The sequence below is a fragment of the Myotis brandtii genome, unplaced genomic scaffold (assembly GCF_000412655.1).
Source record: "Myotis brandtii unplaced genomic scaffold, ASM41265v1 scaffold111, whole genome shotgun sequence".
Taxonomy (NCBI): domain Eukaryota; kingdom Metazoa; phylum Chordata; class Mammalia; order Chiroptera; family Vespertilionidae; genus Myotis; species Myotis brandtii.
In genome coordinates this window covers 5,215,631-5,228,908 of record NW_005353789.1, presented here as the reverse complement: position 1 = coordinate 5,228,908, position 13,278 = coordinate 5,215,631, and the positions used below count along the sequence as shown (strand labels likewise).

The following is a 13,278-nucleotide window of genomic DNA, read 5'->3' as shown; positions in this document are numbered from 1 at the left end:
TCTGGAAAAAAAAAAAAGTGTCAATGGAAAAAAATATCCTCAGGGGACGATTAAAAAGAAAAAATCAAGTTTAGTCCTATCCAGGTGACTCAATTGGTTGAGGTAGAGTCCTATACACCACTCAGGGCACATATCTAGGTTGCCATTTCGATCCCGGGTTGGAATGCATACAGAAGGCAACTGATTGATGTTTCTCTCTCACATTGATGTTTTTTTCTTTTCTCTTTCCCTCCCTCCCTCCCTTCCTCTCTCTCAACATATCCTCAAATGAGTATTAAATTTAAAAAGAAAAGCAAGTTTAAAAACATCAAACAGTATGATTCTAGTTATGTATGTAGTTATGTAAATACATATTGCCCAGAAACAGATAATGGTACTATATATACTATACTACTAACAATCTTGATGACAACCATAAAATTACCCTCTTCAGTATCCTTTTATTTTTCTTTCAAAGAACATATATTATTTCTAAAACAGACATGAAAAAATACAATTTGCAAAGAAGAGTACTATAACATAAATACATAAAATAGATTGAAACCAGGAGACAATACAAGCAAAGATTTTTAAATTGGGGTCCATAAAGCTCAGAAAATCTCTAAATTTGTATAGAAAAAATACATCACTATTTTCACTAACCTCTAATTACAATTTAGTATTTCTCTCAGACCTGGACAACCTACTATAATAATAACAGTGACTGATTTTTGTCACTAACACAAATTAATCTTCATATCACATTATAGTTGTTACAGATATCTCAAAATATCATCTATCTACTAGAGGCCCAGTGTACAAATTTCGTGCACGGGGGGTAGGGGAGGGGGCCCTCAGCCCAGCCTGCACCCTCTCCAATCCAGGACCCCTTGGGGGATGTCCGACTGCCTGTTTAGGCCCTGCTGGCCTAGTCACCCCTCATGCCGGCCTGGTCGCTCCTAACTGCCCCCCACTGGCCTGGTCACCCCTTACTGCCCCTTGCTGCCATCCTGGTTGCCTCTTACTGCCCCCCTGCCAGCCTGGTTGCCCCTAACTGCCCCACCCCCGCCGGCCTGGTAGCTCCCAACTGCCCCCCCTGCTGGCCTGGTAGCACCCAACTGCCCCCTGCTGCTGGCATGGTTGCCCCTCACGGCTCCCCTGCCAGCCTGGTCACCCCACACAGCCTGCTGGTCAGTCATTTGGTCGTCCCTCACTAACCCCCCTGCTGGCCTGGTCGCCCCATGCAGCCTGCTGTTCAGTCGTTTGGTCGTCCCTCACTAACCCCCTGCCAGCCTGGTCGTCCCACACATCCTGCTTGTTCAGTGGTTTGGTTGTCCCTCACTAACCCCCCTGCCAACCTGGTTGTAGGCAGCCATCTTGTGAGGGTGTGAGGGTTCGTTTGCATATTACCTCTTTTATTATATAGGATATCACTACCTCAAATATATATCACTATATATGTCATCTATATGTATCACTATTTCAAAATCACAGTAGTTATTACTCTGCTAAATCCTGTTACTTAAATGCATTAATAGACACATATATTAATATATCACAAATTTGTTTTTAGATATATTCTAGTATTTCAATATAACATCTATTTTCTTTCATTCACTTAAAATCATTACTCTAAAAAGGCTCCAACATCCACCCACATCCATCCATTCATTAAAGGCAGGAAGGGAAACCAATCATGAGGATATTCTAATTATTCGGGAAATAAGTAATTAGGAGATGAATCCAGGCAAAATTAGAAATCATTCCAATTTTAATCAATTTATCTAATACAAAATTCTTAATTTTCTTTCCCAAATTGTCTCCTGGTTTCTCAGTCATCTCTGACTTCTTCCTTCACAATCAATCAGCAAAAGCTTTTTTTTCTATCACATTTGACAGAAATCTATTTCTTGACTTACCATTTCATGTTTTAACTCTTTAAAAAAAAGAGAGAGACTCCCTCCTCCCATTCTGGTCTCCTCAACTCATTCTGCACACCTCAACAAGAATCTTCAATAATTGTTTTCAAAGTACCAACGTGCCCAAAATCACTCAATGTTCCCAATGTCATTAAAAGTAATATTGATACTTATGAAATTCTAGAGACACATTTACAATAACTATTAATCAAAACTATCATATAGGTATGCCCTACAAAATATGATCTAAGACATTATAAAACTCAGGTATTAATAATAGAACCTCAATTTATTGATGTAAAAAAATGCAGCTCTAGAGTTGAACCTAGCTGAACCTAGTAAGAAATTTTAATTCCTTACCCACACATTCAAACCCCTCCATAATAATCATGCTCCAATGTGCCTTATCAGCCTCCTTCCCACTGAAGCTCTGGAAGTTAACTGGAAGTTAACTCAACTTCCCTCTCATCCTTGAATCTAGACTGATACCTTTCTGCTAACTACATATTTGTTGATGTAATTTCTACTGCTTGCAATGCCATTTGATTATTCATTCATTTAACAAGCAATTATTAAGCCCATGATATATAACAAACATTTAGTACATAGTTAAGCCTCTACTATGCATCAAACACTTGAGCTATAAGGGTGAGGTATCTCTGCCCTTATAAACTCTCAGCCCAATGGAAAAACAGAGACATAGATCAGGTAAACACAAGCCAATTTGTAAATGTTATGGAAGAAGAATGCATAGGGTGCTAGGGGAGCACAAAGAAAGAGCATAAAGCAAACAGTGTGTCAGCAAAGTTTCCCAGGGTAGGGAGAACCTGAGGTGAATTATTAAAGAAGTCAGTGAGGTCATAAAATATAAGGTATTGTAGGCACACATAAAGCATAAACCAAGCTATAAGTTTCTCGATATAGCTAGGATAAGGAATATGTTCAAGAGAGAGGAGTAGTAAGTGATAAAACTGGAGAGGTATACAAGGACAAGATCATAAGGAGCCTTACATATAATTCTATGAAATCTCCATTTTATTATAAAAGCAATAAGCAGCAGCAAGTTATCTCAGAAAAGTACACAGGTTTAGGAATTCCAATAACCTAAATCTGAATTCAAGCTCTGACATTTACTTGCTATATGACTTTCAACAAGAATGCCTCTCTAAGCTTCCGTTTCCTCAACTATAAAATAGGAATTAATATCAATTTTGCCAGAATTCTAATAAGTTAATTCATGTAAATCTCCTAGCACAGGAGTCCGCAAACTACAGCTTGGTTTGACAGCAATGAATGGCCTTTACATCTTAGGATTGTTAAAAGAAAAAGAAAAAAACAAAACTACAACTAAAACATAAAGGAGACTATAGAACAGAGATCTTAATGTGATCCAAAAAGCCAAAATATTTACTATATATGGTCCTTTATATAAAAAACAACTTGTCAAGTCCTGCCCTTACACATAATAGGCAACCAAAAAATAGTAACTTATCATTGAAGGATTTTAGATAGGGAATTTAAGCAATGTCCAATGACTTACAGATTTCTCTGGCAACAATGCATGCAAAGGAAAAGAAATTAAATAATGAATGCTGGATTTTGCAATAATCCACTAACTTTCCTAAAGGTGAGGTCAACTTCTACACCTCCTCTCTTTATCCATCCCATAAGGTTACAAACCCGTATGTACCCTGTACTTTATAGCATTTCATGTTCTTTGTTGCTTACCATATTCTGCCTTCACTTGTTTGCTATTTACCCAAAGTTAAATACCCTCTAAGTATAAGTAGTATAGGAGTATTTTAAAGTCAAACATCCTGTTCTAAATATTTGTTTTACCAACACTTAAAACTTTTTAACTTGTATGTCTCCTAATAAGAAGAAACAGTAATAGCTAATATATACAGTGTTTTAGTTTAGTTTTTTTATTACGATGTTTTCTTACATACTATTCTAAGCACTTTATAAGTATTATTTCATTTAATCCTCACAACAACCTCGTAAGATAAGGACTATTATCTATATTACAAATGAGGACACTAAAGCTTGGAGAAGTTATATGAGTTTCCCAAGAGCTAACCAGATATAGAATGAGAATCATACCGTCTCAATTACAGGATTTTCATAAAGATGAATTTATTTTTTAAATTACGTATCAATATTGTTTTGTTGTGACAAACTTACCATTCTAAGGTAAGATGTTAACAAAAGGGGAAAGTGCATGGGAGATATGTAGAAACTGTTGTTCTATATTTTCAATGGTTTTGTAAGGCTAAAACTCCTCTAAAATGAAAAGTCAATTTTTCAAAAATATAGAGAACTTCCTTATCACATAAAGATGCATTCATGAATGGTGTAGGTTGTTGAGGACTCCCAGCTATCCCTTTTTGGACCTAGATAACAGTAGATCCATGAGACTGCACCCACTGAGCCAGAGGAGACTCCACAGTGGTAGGTGCCGCGGGCTTAAAGCCCTGCCCTTAGCAGTTTTCATAAATTTTGTTATTAATAACTCTTACTGAACACAAACAGGAAAAGAGTTGTGACTATAGACACCCACACAAAGACATTTACATGACTTATAGCTGGTCAGCTCTCCTTTACTTCCTTTGCAGCCACATCTCATACCACTCTTCCCTTGATATCATAGGTATCATGCCCTACACCTCACCTCTGTCTTTTCCTTCTGCTTGCAAGACAAATTTAGATTACATAGCTAAAGGGAAGGGTATGGCTTTTAACAGTCCTTGGTACTTAGTAGTTCAATATGGTAGAAAATACCCATATTCTAAAACTTTTTAGTTCCCAGAACCTGGAATACAATAGCTGATAGATAGTAAACACTTAATAACAATTAATATGATAGACATGCTTTTGGTAATTAAAATTCTTGTGTTTCAAGGTTATCATTCTGTACATAATTCACAATATATTATTTCATAAATTTATACAGAGATGAAGACTGCAATAAATATGACCCTAGCAGAACACACCCTGTCTGTCAGTTTTTTTGTTTTGTTTTGTTTAAATATAAACATTAAGATCATTTAACAATGAATATATATGTAAAGATCCCAACAAAGTTGAGACATTAAAGTTGGTATATACGAAGTTTAATCCTACTCTCTCCGCAGTATTTGTAACTCTGATCTATGTTACTTATTTAGGGAATCTAAGTAACTTGGGAAGAGAAGATTATGATTCTAAACTATAAGAGTATAGAGAGAGGTTCTCTCTGCAAAAGATGAATATAAGGAAGATAAAGTATTATGACTTCTATTTTGTCTCACCAATTTTTATTATTAATAAACGAAAATCCAAAATTACTAGGTATCTATTCAGTATGAATGAGTCTCTCACACAGCAAAGTGAACTACTTATTTCTTTGAAGAAAATCAGAAATAAGTTTTTATTGTAATGAGATTTTTTTAAATGACAAAAAAATTAATGAAAAGTAATAATCCTGCTACACAAGAGAATATAAACCAAAATTCTATTACCACTTTCCAACTCTGCCTTAACAGGATAATTCATAACTAAACCCAAAGTTATTTACTTCTGAGACTTATAACATGGACAGAAATAAAATTTTAAAAATATTTATCTAGCCCAGCCAGTGTGGCTCAGTAGTTGAGTACCGACCAATGAATCAGGAGGTCACAGCTCGATTCCCAGGTCAGGGCACATGCTCAGGTTGTGGGCACGATCCTCAGTAGGGGCCATGCAGGAGGCAGCCGATCAATGATTATCTCTCATCATTGATGTTTCTACCCCTCTCTCCCTCTCCCTTCCTCTCTAAAATCAATAAAAATATATTTTTTAAATATTTTATCTAATCAGAATGTAGCTACATGGAAACAGAAAGTTTCAAAAATGAAACAAAGGGTAATAAACACATCAATTGAAACATAACTTTACCTTGTAAAGCAAAATTTCCTAAAAAGAAAGCTATTAAATTTTTCAGAAAACTTACAAAAACAAAACCATTGATACTAAAACATTTTGGGGAAAAAGTCAGATGACTGTCAGGTTCAAAGTAAACATGGAATTCTTCATTAGCCATATTCTCAGTATCTCAAAGGTTTGTTCCCTTCTTTTAAATTCTATGATTAGTACTTCTTTTTTTTTTTTTTTTTTTTGGTATTATTTTCTCTGCCTCCTGTGTTCCCCCTTCCAACCTAGCTATCAAACTAATCAGAACAAAACTCTCCACAGTTTAAGGTTTTCCAAAATAAACAGTCTCCACTACTCAAGAAATCTGAATTATTCAGAAAATCTTCAGTAAAGGATTAAAGACCTGCTATATGTGTGTATGGATCAATGGGAAGACAATTAGAAAGCATTAAAGGAGGAAGGACGGGAGGAAGAACTAGAGAGGGGGGAAAAGAGGGGAGAAAAAAGGAGGGAAAAGCTAGTCTGTCTTTTCCAAACAAATTAAAAGCATTATTATTGCCACTCATTACTGGACATAGCATCTTCACTTTTCTAATTCATATTTCATACTTCCATCAAAACTCAACCCTAATCCCCCTTCATGATAAAGCACTCAACAAACTAGGAATAGAAGGGAACTTCCTCAACATGATGAGGCATCTATGAAAACCCCACAGCTAACATACTTAACAGTGGAAGACTAAAGATGAGGAACAAGACAAAGATATCTGCTCTTGACACGTCTTCCAACAATGTACTAGAGGTTTTAACCCGGACAATTAGGCAAAATTATAGAAAGAAAATGCATTCAGATTGGAAAAGTAAAACTATATTTATTTATAGGTGACATGATCTTTGGTATACAGAAAATCTTATAGAATCCACTAAAAATCCACTAGAACTAATAAAAAGTTTAACAAACCTGCAAGATACAAAATCAATACACAAAAATCAATTGTATTTTATACACTTGCGATAAACCCAAAAATGAAATTAAGAAAACAATTCCATTTACAACAGCATCAAAAGTAATAAAATATTTAAGAATAAATGCAACAAAAGAATTGTAAAACACCTCTGAGAACTACAAAATGTTGTTGAAATAAAGCTCTAAATAAGTGGAAAGATTCCACGTTTGTGAATAGGAAGATTTAATGTTAAGATGGCAATGCTCCTCAAATCAATCTACAGATTACACAACTCCTATCAAAATCCCAGCTGGCTTCTTTGCAGAAATTTACAAGCTAATTCTAAAATTCATATGGAAATAGCCCAGCCAGCATGGCTCAGTGGTTGAGCATTGACCTATGAACTAGGAGGTCACAGTTAATTCCTGGGTCAGGGCACATGCCCGGGTTGCAGGCTCAATTCCCCAATGTGGGCATGCAGGAGGGAGCCGATCAATGATTCTCTCTCATCACTGATGTTTCTATCTCTCTCCCCCTTTCTCTTCCTCTCTGAAATCAATAAAAATATATTTTTGAATTCATATGGAAATACAAGAAACCTCAAATAGCCAAAACAATCTTGAAAAAGAAAAATGTTGGAGGACTCAAGAAATCTGAATTACTCAGAAAATACTTCTTAAATTACAAAGCTATGGTAGTCAAGACAGTACTGGCATAAGGAAAATCATATAATTCAATGGAATAAAACAGAAAGTCCAGAAATAAACCCTCATATTCATGATTAACTTATTTCTAACAAGAGTTACAAGACAATGCTATAGGGAAAGAATAGTCTTTTCAACAAATGGTACTGGGACAACTAAATATCCACATGCAAAGGAATAATGTTAGACTCCCTACATCAGGCCACATACAGAAATTAACTTAAAATAGATCCAAGATCTAAATGTAAAAGTTAAAACTATAAAACACTTAAGACAAAACAGAAGGGTAAATCATTGTGATCTCAGATTAGTAAAGGGTTTTTTTTAAAATATATATTTTATTGATTTTAGACAGGAAGGGAGAGGGAGATAGAAACATCAATGATGAGAGAGAATCATTGACTGGCTGCCTCCTGCACGCCCCGCACTGGGAACCGAGCCCGCATCTCAGGCATGTGCCCTTGGCCGGAATCGAACCTAGGACCCTTCAGTCCGCAGGCTGACGCTCTATCCACTGAGCCAAACCAACTAGGGCTAGTAAAGGGTTTCTTAAATATGACATCAAAAGCACAAACAACAGAAGAAAAAACAAATTAGACTTCATCAAATTTAGAAATTTTTGTTCTTCAAAGGACACTATCAGGGAAGTGAAAAGATAACTCAGTGAATTGAGGGAAATATTTGCAAATCGTATATGTGATGAGGGACTAGTATCTATTAAATATACAAAGGACTCTTGCAACGCAATCACACACAAAAAACAAATTTTCAAATGGTCAAAAGATCTAAATACACATCTCTCAAAAAAAAGATAAACAAATGGCCAATAGGAAATGAAAAAACACTTCAAATCATTAGAGAAATGCAAATCAAAATCACAATGAGATACTACTTAACACCCACTAGGAGAGCTATGATCAAAAAGACAGATAACAAATGTTGGCAAGGATGTAGAGAAACTGGAGCCCAGGCTTATATATATACTGTTGGTGGAGATGTGAAATGGTGAGACAGCTTTGGAAAACAGTCTGGAGTTTAACCATCAAGGAACCATATGATCCAGCATATCCCCAAGATAACTGGAAAACATATGCTCAGAAACTTACATATGCATGTTCATAGCAGAATTATTTACAATAGACAAAAAGTAGAAACAACTCAAATGTTGATCAGCTGGCATATCCATCCAATGGCATATTATACAGCCATAGAAAGAATGAAATACATAACAGAAATGAACCCTGGAAACAAAGTGAAAGAAGCCTGTGATAAAAGACTACATATTAAGATTGCATTTGTATGAAATGTCTAGAAGAGGTAAAATACAGTCAGAAAATAAATAATTGATTACCTAGAAATAAGAGTTTGGGAGAATGAGGAGTAACTTTTAAAGAATACAGGATTTATATTTTAGGTGACTAAAATGTTCTAAAATTGTGGCGATGGCTGCACAAATATGAATACACTAAATACTACTGAGTTATATATTTTAAATGGACTACTTCTATGGTAAGTGAATTATATCTCAAAAAAGCTCTTACCAAAAACCTTTTTCTTTAAGTAGTCTGACCTACCCACCATTCCATTTTGTTACTTCCTCTCAGAATATCTATAAACAGCTTATACTATAGTGACCGGCACTTGTTTATTGTTTTGAAATCACTAAATTGTTTTATCTCCCTTACTCACAAGGGTTTCTTCTACTTCTTTCATACTTCGCTTTAGAACTGAAATACTAATGGGTATAGAATGGGCCCTCAAATAAGGTTTTTAATTCTTAAAATACAACATATTAGAAATATTTACCAGGAAGAAGTTAACCAGACCACTCAAAAATCTTTCTTTGGGAAATATAGACATATATAAAATTTCCCAGATTCCTAACCCAACTCTTCAAAAGAAAATTAAGTATAGGTGGACCAGAGAGCTGAGGTTTCACTTTACAAGAATCCTAGGCAGTGAAAGAATAAATTGTGATTCAATTAGAATTAAAGTTGTTCAGAAATAAAATGCATTTAATGTATTAGAGATTCAATGTTAGTACAGATAAAGAAAGTTGTAGTATTTTCATCATGAAACAGGAGCACAAGTTAATAATTAAGCTTTTGCTGTTTACTTGATTTTGTTGTTCTTTCTGATTAAGGCTAACATATCTTATAATTATAATTACAATGACTTTAAACTTACAAAAACAGCAAAGCAAACAATAAAACATAGTAAGGTCAACCTAAATGATATTTCTTTAAAGTATAAAGTAATAATAACTATAATGCTCTATATATTATATATGCTTTCTCAACAGAAAAAGAAAAAATTCAAAAATGCATTTCCCATAAAATTATACCCCAGAAACTGAAATTCAGAGTCAACTGATTTCAAAGTACAAAGAGAAACAACTCAAAACAGTCAAAATCCAGTACACCACAATGGCAATCAATAACTGGATACTAAAGAAGAAACTCACTAAAGATTATTAAATACAATTACAATGTTGTCTCAGCTTTCTGTATCTTTAAATCACTGATTTCAGTTGGCATTCAAAATCCCCAATGAAGAAAGCTCCTGCTCCTTCCTCCTCCTCCTCTGGCTCTACACCTTCCCTTCTCTTCCCCTTGCCCCAATTTTATTCTTTGAACATGGAAAGCAATTTTTAAGTATTATAATTCATTTTAGACATAATTTCATAGATATGTGCTACCATCTAAAATAACCTCATGAAAAGCCCCAAGCTGTCCACTATGCAGAGACTATATTCTCATCTTCCTTGCATTCAAGTAAGACTCTGTGACAAATTCTCACCAATGAAATGTGGACAGATGTTTGTCACCTTAAGTCTAGGGATTCTAAAGAAATGGTCTGTGGGTAATAGGCAGGGCTAGGAGGCCTTAGGGCAGTGGTTCTCAACTTTGGCTGCACATTAGAATCACCTGGGACTCTTTAAAATCCTGATTTCTGGGCCTCATCCTCCGGAAATTCTGTTTCTTTGTTACTAATGTTGTGGCCTCACCCCATAACAAATGTGAGCAAAATATACACTTATATGTATTAAGCCACTGAAATTCTGGAGTGTCTTTATTACCCCAATTAGCATTACCCAAAGAAATACATGCACAAATTCTGAAGTATTTTAATTCCCTCCAATTAAAGACATTTTATAAGGGATATTTTGGAAAGATTGTTTAAAAGCCCATTTAAGTAACATTTATTGTTAAAATCTAAACAATCTGGCACTTTGATTTCGATGTAATGCAATTCCTTTAGCTTAAACAGTGACAGCATAAGCAGTTCCACTATTAATAACAAATTTCACATGTCTTAATATATTAGTTCAGTATCATCTACTTTCATATTGCTGAGAAAATTTTCCCAAATTAAAAAAGTATGAAGTGCTTTAAATTTTACTAGATTCATAGTATCTAGTAAAAACCAAATACCTAGTTAACAGTAAAATTCTATTTTATTTTTTAAGGTATTAAAAATTACCACTTATATATTTTAAGGTAAGAATTCTTCCTTTAAATATAACTATATGGCAGATGGTTATGGTTGTTGTAAATGCGCACCCATCCATAACACACTCACTTTAAAAACTCATGACATTTTGCATTCTAAGAAAGTTGTCTCCACTACCTTTCACAAAAACCCTTCACAAAGTTATTGAAATTTCTGTGCTTACTAAGTGGTTAGTTTTTTTGTTTTGTTTTGTTTTTTAGCCTAACTGGTTAACTTGGTACTGGTAAATAAGGACATTACAAACTTAACCAATGAAACTTCTACCATATTCTGTTCACCCTGCCTTCACCAAAAAAAACCACAAAAATAATTTATTTAAACTCTGTTGCCTTTGCCTTAAACTCCATGTCATTACTTTTTCCACAATACAATTAAAATTAAAAGGACAGCACATTTACTACTTCACACTGGGTAATAAAAAATATTAAATTATTAAAGTTGATAGAGGATTTTTGCTTTCATTCAGGAAAATATTCCAAGAAGTTTTATTTACCAGAATCAGTCAACATAAACTAAAAGAATTACATAGCAATATTTGTGGCACTTATACTATGTGGACCTACATAGATAAAGTAAACTCTAGTTCTTTGATCCTTTTTAATGCTTGACTGTATGGGAACATGCATGTGCTACAAACTTAATTTTTTTCCCAGGGCTACGTTAACAAGAACTCATAAAAAGAGTAATGAGACAAATCTTTATCATGACTTTAACTAGAGGATTTTAGCTAGATGAGCTAACTAGATACAAATGGCAAGATGGTGGAGTAAAGTAAATCAGCAAATAATTATCCAAATATCATTTATACTTAATTCTGAAATGCATTGTACACCTACTGGCAGATCTCTCTTTAGAGGCCCATTTGAAAATATGAAAAAATATTAAGTAAGACTATATAGTCTCTATAAACAAGTACACAAGGTATTTTAATGAGTCTTATTTCTAGAAAGAAAAGAATTCTAAAATACATTTTAAAAGTTGTTTATATATATACCTTATGCATATCAAAGGACTCTGAAATATTCTATTGCTTTGATTTTTAACTTAGTTACATAATAGTGCTCTCAATAATTAAAAGAGTATTTGTACTTATGTTTTTCAATGCCATAAGGACTGCAGGTGAAGGAACTAATATTTAACTAAGCATCTACTATGTGTCAAACATATGTTACTCATTCTATCCTCAGACAACCTTACTAAAAATGTATTATCTCCTTCTTGCAGTTGAGAGAGACTGAAAGACATTAAGTGCTTTGCCTAAAGCCAAATAGCTGAGAAAAAATGTCACAGTCGGAGTTCTGAAGTCTGTAAAACAAATCTCTGTTCCATTAAACTATGTGTGCTGTTTTTCCAGTAATGGCCACAGAAAACGGCCCTCCACCCCCCTCCACCTCAACCACCATTCTTACCCCCACTTCCCAGTGAACGGCATGGAACATTTCTCTGTAAGTCCAGGTCAGAAAGGACCAATCTCTGGCCATTATACAGAGCAAGCCTGCAAGGGTCGAATCTATATCATGACTTTAACTAGAGGATTTTAGCTAGATGAGCTAACTGGATACAAATGGCAAGATGGTGGAGTGGATAAAGTAAATCAGCAAATAATTATCCAAATACCATTTACACTTAAATCTGAAATGCATTGTACACCTACTGGCAGATCTCTCTTTAGAGGTGCATTTGACTTACACTACTCTCAAAACAGCTTTTCAAGAGCACACTCTAACAACGGGGGCTTAATCTAGGTTTTGGAGACTGCGAGGGTAAGTGTGTTTACGCACAACTATCTTGATTGACAATGAAGACACCTAGAGGTAATAAGGCAGCATCTCCTGAATTTAAAAGGTAGCAGCGTGCTCCCAATGGGCACAAACTGCTCGGCTACGCTGCCGGAACCCAAATCCATCTCAAGAGCCCAAGCTAAACAGGCAGCGGTGAGGATGACAGCTCCAGTAACTTCCTCTTCCTCCCAGGCCGCCTCGGCTCGGCGCGTACCCGCCTTTCCCCCTAGGAGGCAGGATCAAACAATTTCAAATGCACAAAATCCACCCAATCTCGCCAAACCACAGGAAGCTTCCATTTCTTCCCTCGCCTCTCCAAGAAAATGTTTATCTTTAAAAAAAAAATGCATCCATGTTTTATCAACCATGAAGTATTTGCAACGAAAAATGAAAACAGGGACTTAGTCCCTCCACACGGCTAAAGGGATCTCGGCACCGCGTATTCCCGAGGTGACTGCTTTGATTCACTTTCCCCCGAGTCCCACCGCCAGCCAGGGAGCGCGCCCGCAGGCAGTTCCGAAGCCCGACGATGCCTTCGCCG

At 35.3% G+C, this 13,278-nt stretch overlaps 1 protein-coding gene across 1 annotated transcript in view; it reads right to left on the bottom strand.

Annotated features, from left to right (window-relative positions):
* CNOT6L (CCR4-NOT transcription complex, subunit 6-like) overlaps positions 1–13,278 on the bottom strand; it is a 121,337-nt gene that overhangs the window by 107,578 nt on the left and 481 nt on the right. The gene's annotated exons all lie outside the window — the stretch shown is intronic.